Source organism: Misgurnus anguillicaudatus, chromosome 8, assembly GCF_027580225.2.
Source record: "Misgurnus anguillicaudatus chromosome 8, ASM2758022v2, whole genome shotgun sequence".
Taxonomy (NCBI): domain Eukaryota; kingdom Metazoa; phylum Chordata; class Actinopteri; order Cypriniformes; family Cobitidae; genus Misgurnus; species Misgurnus anguillicaudatus.
In genome coordinates, this window is record NC_073344.2 from 28354986 (window position 1) to 28371286 (window position 16301).

Consider the following 16301-nt stretch of genomic DNA (forward strand, 5'->3'; position numbering starts at 1 on the left):
CTTTTGGTTGGAAAACAACATCATATCATAAGTATAGCAATGTTTTCACTTTACTGTGATGTTTATCAGCTGTCACACATGGAGGTTTCGTTTTAGATGTTTGTCTAGACATTTCAAACTGTTAGAAATTTATATTTTAAATAAATCCTCTGAAAATCTCTCTCTCTCTCTCTCTCACACACACACACACACACACACACACACACACACACACACACACACACACACACACACACACACACACACACACACACACACACACACACACACACACACACACACACACACACACACGCACACACACACACACACACACACACCTGTTGTAAACCGCACCTGCCAGCGTTCTGTCTCCTGTCGGTCGAGTTCAGACACATGGAGTAACAGATCAGAGTAAAGACATCGGTTCAGGGTGAGTAAGAGATGGTTTCATTTATTACTTTATCTAACAGCTTATGTGTGCCAGTTTATTAGGTTATGAAGGGTTAGTATGTACTAGTTATGTGTGTGTTTCTTAGCATTGTCTGGAAAAGAGTAAAAGAGCTTCAAACATGCCTAAAAATCTTCTGTATCTTTGTACTGTTCAGATGTTGTAATGACAGTATGGAAGTATGGTTTTATTTATTCATAAGGTCAGGTTTAGGCAGGTGACTGTGATAATGTAAAAAATAAATATTTTAATTATTCACCAAGTATTTAAATGAACAGTAGCATCATCTATCATGAATTGTGTTTTTAGCAGTTTCAGTCATTCACTTGACAGACAGCAGGTGTCGCTGTGGTGTAAACTCACTGTGTTCTGTAATCTGACATTTACACAAACTTTAATGTGCTTGTAACTCATTCAGTACAGTTATTAGCTCTGATCAACACGTTTACACTATAACTGTATTTTTATGCTTGACTGTAAATTATGATTTGGCAGAGAGAGTTTTCAAGCCGGCACAATAATGAGATGTGAATGATCTTTTGAAAAGGGAAAGTTCAGGTTTATGTAAATCCAGCTGCAGCCTTCAGACACAATAAAAGCTCAGGATTTCAATTCATTCTCATGCTGTGATTGTTGATTCAGGATGAGCTCCATTCAGCTCCATTCACTGTACACACGAAATGATCCCGTCTGATGAGAACGAGCGGAAAACACGGATGAATAACTTTTATAAAGGGAACTTTTAATCTTTTCAAGCATTCTGAATTACCTCAGGTAATATGAGGTAATAGCATACAGATGGGTGAATATATAATTGCAGTGAAATTTGGTGTCCAAAATCTGGTTATATTTTTGATCCCATGGATCACAAGATGTTAAAGGCCATAACAATATAATAGTTTCAGTATAAAGGATCTCATATAGCGGAAAAACATGATTTCCTGTTTTCTGAGTTATAGTGTCAATGCTGTTACGGTCAAATTTGGTTATCAAGGTAGAGTAACAGTGTTGAAAATCATGCTACATTGGTAACAGAAATGACGCTGACTAATTTGGTAATCACCAAATCACCAAAAGTTACTGTAGTGTACCATAGGTAATGGTTTATGCTGCATAATTCAAAACTTTTCAAAACAAGGCTCCACTAGATGAAAAAAATAGAAAATCCCATAATGCATTGCAACAAGTTAAAATGCATTCAATGTATTCAAAACATCACATATTGTGACAGTATATACTACTAAAGTAAATAAAGTACCTTATTAAAAGAGCAATATCCTATAACCTGTGGTCCGGGCCACCTTTGGGCAAGTGCTGTTTTGGGGGGCATCCGATTTGCTTTAAGTAAAGAAGCATAAAACTGCCACTAATAATGTTATACATTTTTTTAAGTTTTTCAAAACAAATCATATGCTTAATGCTAAGATAAGGTTGTAAAGATATTTTTTATGGAAATTTATTATTTAAATTTTACTCGCTCCATCTCAACGTGCGTATATGTACGTGGGGGGCAATAACAAAAGGTTGGCTGCCAAGACTATATAGTATATGTGGTTGCAGTATGCATACTTTCTGGACATACTACATCCACCGCGTCTGCATTGTCTAGTGACGTACACTTCATATCTTACTTAGTATTTTCGTCTTGTTTTCAAGTATAAATATCAGAAAAATCTTAAAATGAGATACATTTACTTGATAAGCAAAGTGGCTTATGGTTTTAAGGTCTTGTTTACTGAAATAAATTGTGAAATTTAAGAGGTTTATACTTCAAACAAGTAAAGATATCTGCATTAAGCAAATTTTTTTAGTGTTTAAGAAAAATGTTCAAGACGTTTTTTTGCTTACCCCATTTGCAGATATTGCTATATTTTTGGTTTAAAAACTAGACTTATTTTCTTGGGTCGTTTTGCTTATCAAGAAAAAGCATCTTAATTTAAGAATTTTTAGATATTTTTACTGAAAACAACACAAAATACTAAGAAAATGTTTTCTTGAAAATCATTTCATTGATTTTCAAATTTTATTTCAGTAAACAAGACTTCAAATCTTAAGCCACTTTGCCTATCAAGTAAATGTCAATTGAAGAATTCTTAGATATGTATACTGAAAAAACAAGACACAAATACTACACTGCAAAAAATTATTTTACACTGCAAAAAAATGAAAATAAGTCTCAAATTTAAGTGATTTTGTGCATAAAACAAGCAAAAAAAATCTGCCAATGGGGTAAGCAAATTTTTCTTGAATTTTTCTTCAATTTAGTGTTTAAGAAAAATGTTGGCATCTGCCATTGGCAGATTTTTTTGCTTATTTTATTCACAAAATCACTTAAAGGCGGAGTCCACGATGTTTGAAAGACGCTTTGGAAAAGGAATCGGGCCGACTACCAAAACACACTTATAGCCAATCAGCAGTAAGGAGCGTGTCTACTAACCGACATCCTTGCCGGGTTGCGTATGTGTGGGGCGGGGCTATCAACAGAAGGTCCAGATTCTATTGGGGTAGAAACATGTTTGTTTAGGTGATTTCAAATATCAACATTTGCTTTGAAACATCATGGACTCCGCCTTTAAATTTGATATTTTTGGTCTAAAAACTAGACTTATTTTCTTCAAGAAAAAGCATCTTAATTTAAGAATTTTTAGATATTTTTACTAAAAACAAGACAAAAATACTAAGAAACAGTGTAAGGTGACATTGGAGAAAAAAAATGAAAAGTTTAGTTTCATGTGCTCACGTGAAACTATCGCGCGTTCACGTAAAACATATCGCGTGTTCACGTAAAACTATCACGCACGCACGTGAAACTTTCGCTTTCACGTGCCCACGCGATAGTTATATGTGAGCATGCGATATAGTTTCACGTGAGCACGCGAAACTAAACTTAAAAAAAAAATCTGCACATGAAGGTTTCGCATGAGCACATGAAAGTTTCGCGTGAGCTTGAAACTCAACTTTATTTAATTTTTGCTCCATGTCCCCTTAGGGGCTCCGTAGTATTAACCTCTTGATTTTCACATTTTATTTCAGTAAACAAGACTTAAAATCCACTTTGCTTATCATGTAAATTTAAAAATTCTTAGATATTTATACTGGAAAACAAGACAAAAATACTAAGAATGTAAATCTTTGCAGTGTATGATATACAAACCTATCGAGCCCCTAAGGTGACATTGGAGTAAAAAATATGTAAAGTTTAGTTTCGCGTGCACACGTGAAACTTTTGTGTGCGCACATGAAACGTTCGCTTTTACGTGCGCACGCGATAGTTTCACCTGCGCACATGAAACTAAACTTTATTAAATTTTTTCTCCATGTCCCCTCATGGTTGTTGTACAAACAACAACCATGAGAATAATTTCAGGTGAAACTACAATTAAATCACAAGGAATAAAGCATTTACCAGTATCTTTTACACTAAGAGATGTCACGTTTGCAGTTTTCTGGTATTTTGGATTTATTTAATTTTTGCATTTGGCCGCTCCTCAGCTCCATCAGATAAACTGTTCATTTGATGCATACTAATAAATCTCACTGGAAGCATTAGACCATACGTTTTTTTTTGCATTATATATTCATTTCTTATACTAACTTTCATCAGTTATATTGTATATAAGTGTGTGATTTCGGCTATGGTGACGTGTATATATTAAATATTTTACATACATTTACTGTATGCATCTAATCTGATATTTAGTATTTCTTTGAGGTGTAACGTTGTTGGTATCACCTGTTCAGTCGGTCCATGCAAAGGTTGGTTAGCTGTTATTTCTATAATCAGAGCCAAAAGCAGACAAAATAAAGGATAATATTGTGTCTAAAGTATAATTGACTAAATATTATCAATGACTTGTTTATAGAAACACTGTGTAACAATTACATCACATCCGTGTAAACATTCAGGACAACACCACGCTCGCTTGCATCAATTCAAGATTCATTTCTGAAATAGCAAATGAAACAAATGCTATCTGTATAGATATGAGACTTGCATGGCTCAATATAAGTGAAATGTTTGCTTGTTTTCTAAAGTTCAATCTCTAGTCCACTGATAAAGGTCTGTGTGGCACACCCAGGGTCAGAGACATCCAGACATGAAGTCATTGTTCCCGGGCGGGCGTCTCAGAGCCGTGTGGTCTCATGTATGTGACAGTACAGGAAGTTTTGTCTGACCGGCTGATCCCTACAGCAATAATCTCTGTTATCTTCAGTTCGATGAACCCTAGACAAAATACAGACTCGATTTGAATGTATAATTCATGTCTGGAGGGGCAAACTTTGGAGTAGGTACAGGCCGATGTTTGTTTAAATCTTTAAAGTGTCATTTGTCAAACTGCAGGGCTGCTTTAGGGAGCCGAGGGTTCATGAAACCTTTTCTTGCTGAAAATTCAATCAGTTCACTGCCCAATCTGATCTGAAAAAGCTTATTCGGTTGTAAAAATATATTTTATTTATTAGAAATAGTCTGGCGGGTGAACCAGGTCTTGATATGACAGATTCCATTTATTCTGATTGTAAGTTATGTTTAAAGCTGTGTAAAATGAGTCTAAGTACACATCTGTCATAGCTTATTTTGTATTAACGTGTCAACTCCAACCGGCAATATTGTTTTGCAACCACAAACAGCCCACATTTATGAAAATCAACCACTGTATAGTACTTGAAGGATGTCACGTTTAGTAACAAATAGTCCATGAATCAAAGTCAGTGACAAAAAGTAAAGTCATATCAGGTGGAGGAATTTGTGTGTGTAGTTTTTTTTGTCTGTAGGTCTGGATGTGTTCAGGATGGTATGTGATGTCTCAGCAGTAAAACAAATGTAGACCGTGCGAGACAGATGTACTTTCTCCATGTAGGACGACTGATAACATGCTTGCTCAGTGTAAACATATCTAATCTTCACACAAACAAAGGGACTCAAAACACACACACACACACACACACACACACACACACACACACACACACACACACACACACACATGTCTGGTTTATTATCACAGTTCTGACATATCATAGATGTAATGGTTTTAATACTATACAAACTGTATATTCTCTCCCCTAACCCAGGAGTTTTTAAACTTTTTTGTCAGCCAAACCCCCTTGGCATGAATTATTTACACACAAAAAAAGCTTGGATTTTAAGTATTTTCTTTAAATATTAATTTAACAGCACATTTGCATGTTTAACATTTTAAAGGTGCGATGTGGGACTTTTAGCGGCATCTAGTGGTGAGATTGTGAACTGCAACCAACGGCTCCAGTCCATAGCTCACCTCATCCTTTCAAAACGCACAAGCTACGGTAGTCACCACAGGACAAACATGTCATCGTCTGAGACAACGTAGTGACAAAACAAAATCTATATAACAGTTTAGGGCTACTGTAGAAACATGATCGCGATTATCATGATGATACGTTTTTATGTAGATTGTTACATGGGACATTAATTTATTTGTCTGCCCTCTAGGGGGCAGGAAAAGTGTTTTTTGTGCTTTCTTTAACAGTAAGTAGGGTTTTAAGTGTTTTATTAATCAAAATCAATGTCTTTATTCATAAATATGTCCTTGTTGGTGTCAAATGACCTCTGCCAGTGATCTGACTTTTCTTTGTAAGCTTAGAATTTCTATTCTTTACTTACATTCAACGGGTAAGTCCAATGAGGCTTCCATGTCGTTCCGCCATACTGATAAACTATAAAAGCACTAGCCTACCAACCCGTTTCCACAACTAACTGAAACGGACCAGGAGATCAGTGATTACATAACGGCTACCGTGGTTGCAACACGCATTTGGAAAAGCGAGGCGCTAGAGAGCACTGTTCGTTTGAATGCAAAATACAATTTCACCACTAGATGGGGGTAAATCCTACTTACTGTCCCTTTAAGCAGATTCCTAACACCCGTGGGCCATTAAAGTGCTATATAAGAAGCCAAGTTACCACATTCTAGCAGTGAAACTTCAGTTTTGCTCTTGTGTGTTTCCTATTGGTTTATCCTGACAATTTTCTACTACATTGTATTAAAGCTCCCATTCTTTTTGTGTTTTTGAAGCTTTGATTGTGTTTACGGTGTGCAATCTAACAAGTGTTCATGTTTTGTGGGTAAAAAACACAGTATTTTTCACACAATTTACTTATCTGTATAGTGCTGTTTTCACTCTCCTAAAAACAATCTGATGTCTTCCTTGTTCTATGAAGTCCCTCCTGCAGCAATACGTAACGAGTTCTGATTGTGTAGTTTGTTTAGTGTGTTGTGATTCGATAGCAGCTTAGCTTGCAGTTAGCTTAGCTGGTGACTGACGTATTCCTGTGGGCGGAGTTTAGTCAAAAACTGTTGTAGTCATATATATGTATAAAGGCTAGATGTCTCGCCGTCTGGCGGCCATCTTACCACAGGCAGCTCATTCACTCGTAGCATTGAGTTTTAATGGTGCAGGTACTTTTAAATGACCATAACTTGCTTAATTTTCGACCGATTTTCAAAAGGTTTGGTTTGTTATAAACATCAAAGATGTACCTATGACACTGCATACTTGTACAAAAAAAATCATGAAATGTGTTTAAAGCATCCAGATTTATAGCCACGTAAATAACATTTGTAAGAAACCAAACCATTTGAAAATTGAGCAAGCTATGGTCATTTAAAAGTATCTGCACCATTAAACTCAATGCTACGAGTGAGCGTGCTGCCTGTGGTAAGATGGCCGCCAGGTGATGACGTTAGAGACTCCGCCGTAACACATCTTTCCTTTATACATATCTATGGTTCTAGTGACGTCATTAAAGCAGGAAGTAGAGGGCTGTAGGCTTTGAAATTCTGTTAAAGAAAATATATCGCCTGGCAGTTAACTTTGAGCTTTATCATTTTACAGGTATTATTTATGCTATTATAGCAACATTACACACTAACTAGGGTTTAAAAAAATGGGATCAGAAAGAACGTGACCTTTAACTTGTATTATTTTAATAAATTACCCTATTTGATCGAGACTTTGTGTTACCCCTCTTTTGTGTTATGGCAGTGGCTGTAACATAATTGGGGGCTCGTCCAGGATTTGAACCCGGGACCTCTCGCACCCCAAGCGAGAATCATACCCCTAGTCACTGCCATAGCACAAAAGAGGGGTAACATAGATAAAAACAAATCGTTCTAAGGTTAATCTGCTAATTTTCTTTAACACGTATCTGTCAATTATGCATCTCAGTTCTCTGATATATTGTAATGTTGTGTAATGGTCACGTGACAAAAGATGTATTTTGTTAGTAGGTGTTTTATTTAAATTATTTAATTATTTTTTGCATTTTATTAATTTATTGCAATCAATTAATATTTTTATCAATCATTGAACCTGCTATTCTCTCATGAACCACAAGGGGTTGCGAACCCCAGTTTGGGAAACTTTGCACTAAACCAAACCCTTACAGAAATCTTTATGCATTTTTCTATTTTGTAATTCTGCACAATTTCTATGTTTGTTTACCCGTGTAACCTGTGACCTCAGTTTAGGTTGGTGTGTTGACACAAGTCTTCATGAGTTGGTGTGCATTCAGGTTGAAGTCCCCATTTAACCCCATAACACGCACAACCATTGTCATTATTCACTCACCCTTATATTGTTTAAACCTGCAAAACAATGAAAATATCCAAGTCTGCTATAATAATGACTTGAATTTCAGTCAGTTCCTCACATTATGGACTTTGTTTTTGTGACTATAGCAGCACTGCCTGTATTCAGTCCCTGCTTAGAAGCATAAACATTTTTTGATTGTATACTTCTAAAAATAAACAGTAGAAAGATATAAGAATGAGTTAATGACTTAAATCTGACAGAATGACTATTTTTAGTCTAATGAAATCTATAGTCTATAAAATTACTCTTTTAAAATCTTATTATTCATTTATGCCTTTAACACACACACACACAGACACACACACACACACACACACACACACACACACACACACACACACACACACACACACACACACACACACACACACACACACACACACACACACATATATGTGCAGTACTGTAGATGTAGCAGTGTTGTGAAGATGCATGTAAATTTTTCTCATGATGTAGACAGGATGACCTCCAGCACAGATTTACTACATTTCCTCTAAATCTCGTGACTGTAATCCTCTCTCACCTCTCTCACAATGAGCTTCAGGCGGCATCTGAGAGTCATTAAAACAGATGAGGAGGAGGAGAACAATGCAGTAGAGTTCATTAGTTGTGTTGTCTGAACAGCATCTGTGTGTACTGCATGAACGTTGACACAATTTGTCAGTCTGTGACAGCAGCGTCCGGCAGTGCAAGATGTTAAACTTCATCTGAAACTGTTTGACCTTTTTATAATCCTTCTGTAGTTATTGTACAAGTTTATACAAAGTTCATGTCAATTGAGTGGCTACATGAAACTATATAACTTTACAAAATATAAACAATGAGCGAATAATAATGATGAAGTGTCTTAATATGTTTGTGACATATTCTCAATAATTAAACACAACTTACCCCCCAAAATCTCATGGAGAAATGGTCAATAAATGAAGAACTCAGATGCAAAATGCGCTATAAGCCACATGCATCATGAGTTACCAAATGCTCATATACGTTCATCAAACATTTTTGCTTCAAATCCGCTCAATCACAGCATCAGGTCATTCAGAAATATCGATTCGTTAAAGCAACACTAAAGAGTTTTTGTTCTTTGCTCCCCCTACAGGTTGGAAGCGGAATTGTCCATTACCATTGTCGTAAATACTGCACCAAAGCTGGCTCTGATTGGATTGCAGGTCTGCCGTAAAGCAAGTTTTTGTAGTTTTCACTCGAACTACAGGACCGCGACCCGACGGTTGTAAACTTCTTTAGTGCGCTTTTGTCCGATAGAGGGCTGCAAAGCGAATGTGAAAGTGCCGTTCACCCTGTTTCGAGTGGATGAACGACTGAAACTTTTTTGGAAGCATTATTTCAAGGTAAAAAAACTCTTTGGTGTTGCTTTAATCCATAACATCACATGCCTTTTTCAACAAAGTCCTTAAAGATGAATGTGAAAACAACCGTAGATCACATTCAAACTTGCGTCCCTTGTGAGTACTTGGACCGAATGTGGCAGCCACATGCATCACAGTGCCACCTAACGCTAGGGCCACAACAAAGGGTTTTTTAAATCTTACCAGATTTTCAAAATGTGAGAGACCACAAATATGATGAAAAAAATCTATGATTTACCAGTTTTGTTCTTATAGTGTGTGGATTACCGCTTATAAAAAAAATGTAGTATGAAAACAACATGATTTTGCAAGTCAATTCAACTTACTTTTTTAGATTTTGACTGTGATTAGATGACATTATAACTTATAAAAACAAGTTAAAATTGTTTTATTTAATTTCTAAGTTAAAGTTAGGACTGTCACAATGATTAAATAATCGTCTCATCGCAATTGTTTGACCTCATCGCAATGGTTTCATATCACCGCAATGATTGCACATATCTCTAAAAAACACAAGGGGGAGCTGCAGCGCCTGTATAAACAAGACAGTATCAGATTACTTTTAAATATGTGTTATGTGTATTAATATTTACTGCCAGGTAAACCTTGTAAAAAATTTTAGTTAAATAATCACAACAATCTGTTATGAAACAAGGAAAAGAAAGTCTGTGGTACGGACACTGAAAAATGCAGAGATCCGTGACTATACCACGAAACTTTGTGAGATCATGTTGCCTTATCCCACTGTGCGACCCACAATTGGAAAACCCCTGCTTTACAGTAAACAAACACGGTGGAAGACGGGCATAAAGAAAATACTGTGGACGGCTTTTTACATCTCTGATGCCCATTTCACTTTGGACTGTGCATAATGCGCCATGTCATATGCTTTTGTCTTTTCTCAGCTCGCTTTCTGATTGGGTATTGTTTTGTTTCACATGACAATCTAAAGCGTGCGTTTGTCCTCTATGTTTCCCCACACAACAGGATTACTGATCGTAAATATTCAACATGAATATTTCTGATTTGCAATCAGAGCGACCCCAACGTGCTTCTGAGCAGATTCAGACGCTTTTAAACCACCACGCACAACAGGAAAATCTGATTATGATGATCGGGACTTTACAGGATTGTCGTAAGGGGGAAAACCGGTCCAAATTCAGCCCGGTTATCTTTTGTTGTGTACCGGGCTTAATGTGTGCTTCAGTTTTTACCTTTTTAATTCAGCATTTACAGTGTTTCTAGTTGCATCTTTAGTGATTTTGCAATTGTTTATTTTGTCTTATACCACGGGTCTGTTGAATGCTGTATTCTGATTGGCTGAGAAATGTTCCGTGGGTATGCATTATTTTCTGATAACCGCACACCTAACTTGTCAAATGTCTTAAAAATAGGCACCAGAGCAATGTTTGTGGTAACCGTGGTATAAGAGGAATAATTGACTCCGGTCCTTTAAATTATTTGAAAATAATGCACACCCGCGGTGTAACTCCGCTTGGCGTCGTGCCGCATTGCACCTTGGGTGTGCATTATTTTCTTATACTTCAATGGCCCGTCGTCAGTTATTCCTTACTTGTCCAAACATTTTTTTTGGGGATTTTAGCTTGCATGCACTTAGAGGGTTTTGCAGCGAAAGACTTTTTCCAAACTTGTCAGATGCCCGTAGAGGGTTTTGCATCTGATCTCTTTATATACTTTCCATTATAAATATACTATATATGAATTTTAACTTAAAATACAACATTGAAAAACATTCAAGTATATATTTTGTGAGTTAGACCCCTTGAACATCTAAGCCAGTGGTTCTCAAGCTTGGGGCCGGGGCCCCCAGGGGGGCAGTGAGACGGTGCCAGGGGGGCCCCAGTTTTATGACATTTTATAACATATAACATACATTAATTTATCAAGAATTCTGTGTAATTAAACCTACAAAAAAGGCTATTAACCAACAGCACTACTTTGTATAATTTACTGTTTTTTATCATAAATTTTCTTTGGGGGGGCCACGAAGGAATGCACCGTACACAAGGGGGGTCGCGTGCTGAAAAAGTTTGAGAACCACTGATCTAAGCAGTTGAATGATAGTCACAGTAGACATCTGCACTCCATTGACTTTCATTCATACACATGCAAACCCAGGAAAGTCTATTTCTCTAATTAATGAGAAATATTAAACACAAAAGTCATTGTAGGGTCAGAAAGTTTGTATAGTTTAGTAGTGTTGACAACATTTCCTTAGGCTTTTCTATACAGTCTCTCTCTCTCTCAAACACACACATCTGACCGTCCAAAGGCGCATCTGCAATGATTTAAAATGTCAAATTGAATTAGGTTTTTTTCATAGTGTTTGTACTGACGGCTGAATGTATGCATGCCTTCAGCATTACACAGGAGAATTGCACTTCCCTCATTTCAAAGGAAAGCAAACACAAAAGCTATTTTAATGACAGTATATTGACATCATGTCTAGTCACATTAAAAGCAGCAGTGGGACAGACGTGTGTAGGATTGAGATCTGTTTTTGGATCATACTGTATTTAAACAGGGTGTGTGTGTGTCCAGGACATTCACACTCCTGCAAATTGAGAGACAAATACATTTGTGTCTAGACATAATCTTGTGAGACCAGTGTGCATTTCTGAATTTTTTGTCAATAAAAAAAGAGACCCTACCAGTCTGGAGAATAAAACACATCTTATATCAACTTAAACTGGTTTAATCTGTGCTGGTCTTCCAGTCTGGCCTGCTTGATAATTGTGGTTTCTCATAATACAATTGACTTACAATACACAGTGACTGATGACTGGACAATCACACACACACAATTACAGGTCTGTACATGAGGACTGAATCATTGTCTGAGACTGAACAGAGATGAAGTTTAGCTGTTCAATCACTTTATTGCTCAGATACAGTAAACACAGTCATTCATAAACTGCTTTTGTCTTGATATTTGGCATGAGAAGAAACCTCTGATTAAATCTATTCCCAGACACACCCTAACACACACACACACACACACAGACACACACACACACACGCACACACACACACACACACACACACACACACACACACACACACACACACACACACACACACACACACACACACACACACACACACAAACAGCTATATAGTATTAATTCATTTGTCTATCTATCGATCTATCTATTATAGTATTAATTCACATTTGTCTCTGTCTGTCTGTCTATCTATAATAGTAATAATTCATTTAAATATTCATATGTCTATCTATCTGTCTGTCTGTCTATCTATAATAGTAATAATTAATTGATCCGTCTGTCTGTCTATCTATCTATCTATCTATCTATCTATCTATCTATCTATCTATCTATCTATCTATCTATCTATCTATCTATCTATCTATCTATCTATCTATCTATCTATCTATAATAGTATCAATTCATTTAAATATCTGTCTGTCTGTCTATAATAGTAATAATTAATTTAAATATCTGTCTGTCTATAATAGTAATAATTAATTTTAATATCTCTCTGTCTATCTATAATAGTATTAATTAATTTAAATATCTGTCTGTCTGTCTGTCTATAATAGTAATAATTAATTTAAATATCTGGCTGTCTATCTTATCTGTCTATCTATAATAGTAATAATTAATTTAAATATTCATATGTCTATCTATCCATCTGTCTGTGTAATAATTAAACATCTGTCTGTCTATCTATAATAGTAATAATTAATTTAAATATCTGTCTGTCTGTCTATAATAGTATTAATTAATTTAAATATCTGTCTGTCTGTCTGTCTATCTATAATAGTAATAATTAATTGATCCGTCTGTCTGTCTGTCTATCTATCTATCTATCTATCTATCTATCTATCTATCTATCTATCTATCTATCTATCTATCTATCTATCTATCTATCTATCTATCTATCTATCTATCTATCTATCTATCTATCTATAATAGTATCAATTCATTTAAATATCTGTCTGTCTGTCTATAATAGTAATAATTAATTTAAATATCTGTCTGTCTATAATAGTAATAATTAATTTTAATATCTCTCTGTCTATCTATAATAGTATTAATTAATTTAAATATCTGTCTGTCTGTCTATAATAGTAATAATTAATTTAAATATCTGGCTGTCTATCTTATCTGTCTATCTATAATAGTAATAATTAATTTAAATATTCATATGTCTATCTATCCATCTGTCTGTGTAATAATTAAACATCTGTCTGTCTATCTATAATAGTAATAATTAATTTAAATATCTGTCTGTCTGTCTATAATAGTATTAATTAATTTAAATATCTGTCTGTCTGTCTGTCTATCTATAATAGTAATAATTAATTGTAAATATCTGTCTGTCTGTCTATCTATAATAGTATTAATTCATTTAAATATTCATATCTATCTGTCTGTCGTTCTATCTATAATAGTAATAATTAATTTAAATATCTGGCTGTCTATCTATCTGTCTATCTAGTAATAATTAATTTAAATGTTCATATGTCTATCTATCCGTCTGTCTGTCTGTCTAATAATTAATTTAAATATCTGTCTGTCTGTCTATCTATAATAGTAATGATTAATTTAAATATCTGTCTGTCTATCTATAATAGTATTAATTCATTTAAATATCCGTCTGTCTATAATAGTATTAATTAATTTAAATATCTGTCTGTCTATAATAGTACTAATTTATTTAAATATCTGTCTGTCTGTCTGTCTGTCTATCTATAATAGTAATAATTAATTGTAAATATCTGTCTGTCTGTCTGTCTATCTATAATAGTAATAATTAATTTATCCGTCTGTCTATCTATCTATCAATAATAGTAATAATTAATTTAAATATCCGTCTGTCTATCTGTCTATCTATAATACTTTTAATTCATTGAAATATCTGTCTGTCTATCTATAATAGTATTAATTAATTTAAATATCTGTCTGTCTGTCTGTCTCTCTCTCTCTCTCTCTCTCTCTATCTATCTATCTAATCATTTAACAGATTTAACATTTGGAGTCAAGAGCCAACAAGTCCAGTATACAAAGCTGTGTTTACAATAGAAAAAAACCCAAAACCAAGCTTTTAACCAGTCAGATAACTAACTACATGATGTATGATATGATGATGTATATACTGTAAACACTGCAGTATTTATATTCACCAGCAGGTGTCCTTCTCTTTACAATCAACATGTGTGATGTAGTTTCTGTTTCTCATCTGTTTCTGACTCAATAATCAGACTCAACACTTGAATGATACCAAAAAGAGTCTGACATCAGCATATTGCTAAGAAAAATACAGAATATTGGCAAATGATTAGACATTAAACATACAATCAGCTATCAGAACTGTCTCACATTAGACTCTGCTCACGCCTGAGGTTTCTCTTGAATGACATCAGACCAGGTTTAGTTGAAGTCCTCAAAGACTCTCAAGTTTCTCCTCATGGTGAGATTAAGTCCTAAGACAGTTTTATTAGGAAACACTTTGATTCTTTTGATGGCAAGCTGTTTCTCTTTAGTCGAGTACTGACGCAGAGCAAAGTGTTTCTTGATGGACCATGAAAGATATTTAACCTCAGATTAAAGTGAAGACTACTGGTACTGGAAGAGATTTTAATCCATGTAGCTAATGAGACGACGTGAATGAGTCCTGAATGAGCTTCTTGAAATATGATATTTACAAGAAGCATTAGATGAATCCAGATGTTTCAAATTCTTCTCAATCTCCTTAACAAATTCCTCTGATCCCAGTTCATCCTTCATAAAAGTTCCACTTTTATCAAATAAAAGTCAAAGCACACAGCAATACTCTTTAACGGCGCACATCATTATTTTCAAAGCAAAGATCATTCCTGGAGTCCATGTGACTCATGAAGAGATGAAGGATGAAGATGAAACAGATGATCAGGATCGAGAAGCGTTCTGCTCTGCTCTGTTTAACAGAGAAATACAAATGTAATGTATTTTAAAAATCTGTTTCACACAGAAAAGCAGCCAGCTGCCAAAACCTGAAAAACATTTGCTTGTGTTTCAGCACACACACACACACACACATCTGTCTATACTCCAGATGTGATCCTCAGGGCACGACTCAGAGATAATGCATATTTCTGTTCGCTCACTTTTTCCATCTGTACAGAATGAACTGGTTTTGCATTTCTCTTTTAAGATTTGTTTTAAAGATTGCGGATGTCTATCAGACTGTTTATATTTTCTGTAGTGTGTGTTTGTGTGTCAGAGCATTTATGAAACAAAATTCATTCAGCATTTTTCATCATCAGACCATGCGGTTCTCATTGAGAAACTAGTTTAGTTGATCCAGACCAGTTGCTTTTTTATTACACTCTGCTACAACCTATACAACACATGTGTTGAGGCTTACCCTGCAGACTCAGAATTGCTTTACCTTATTTTTTTGCAGCGACTTCAGTGTACACAATTTATACATTTTATTTTAATTATCAGTATTTGTATTCCCTGAGTTTCGAAGCCATTATATTTTGTGCTGCTAACACAATGCTTTACCACTGAGCTAGTATATAAAAGTCTTAGACCTATACTGTAGTTTGGACCAGACAAAAAAAAAGTTTGCAGTTCGCTTACTGTGCGTTCACACCAGACGCAAAAGAGGCGGCAAAAACGTGCTATTTGCGTGTAGTTGGACGCTTAAACATTTTGAGTTTACTCGCTTCATTCGCACGTGAAAGTAACAAATTTGCATCATGGGAGGGGCTTATATAGCTCAAATTGAGTAAACTTACCAGATTGTTCAACCTCCTCAATCACTTTCTTCCAAACAAGATCTTTTTAATTCCTGTAAAAGTACGAAGATGTCGTGTAAACAAACTCCCAAAATGT

At 35.2% G+C, this 16301-nt stretch overlaps 1 protein-coding gene and 1 long non-coding RNA gene across 2 annotated transcripts in view; one reads left to right on the top strand and one right to left on the bottom strand.

Moving 5' to 3' along the window:
• Positions 1–319: 319 nt before the first annotated feature.
• quob (quattro b) overlaps positions 320–16301 on the top strand; it is a 75673-nt gene continuing 59691 nt past the window's right edge. Inside the window, exon 1 of the mRNA XM_073870653.1 lies at positions 320–412. The gene's annotated coding sequence lies outside the window, so the exon portion shown is untranslated. The remainder of the gene's footprint in view (positions 413–16301) is intronic.
• The window catches only part of LOC129450501 (uncharacterized), a 38595-nt gene continuing 36742 nt past the window's right edge, over positions 14449–16301 (bottom strand). Inside the window, exon 3 of the long non-coding RNA XR_012370796.1 lies at positions 14449–15375. This is a non-coding gene — a long non-coding RNA (uncharacterized lncRNA). The remainder of the gene's footprint in view (positions 15376–16301) is intronic.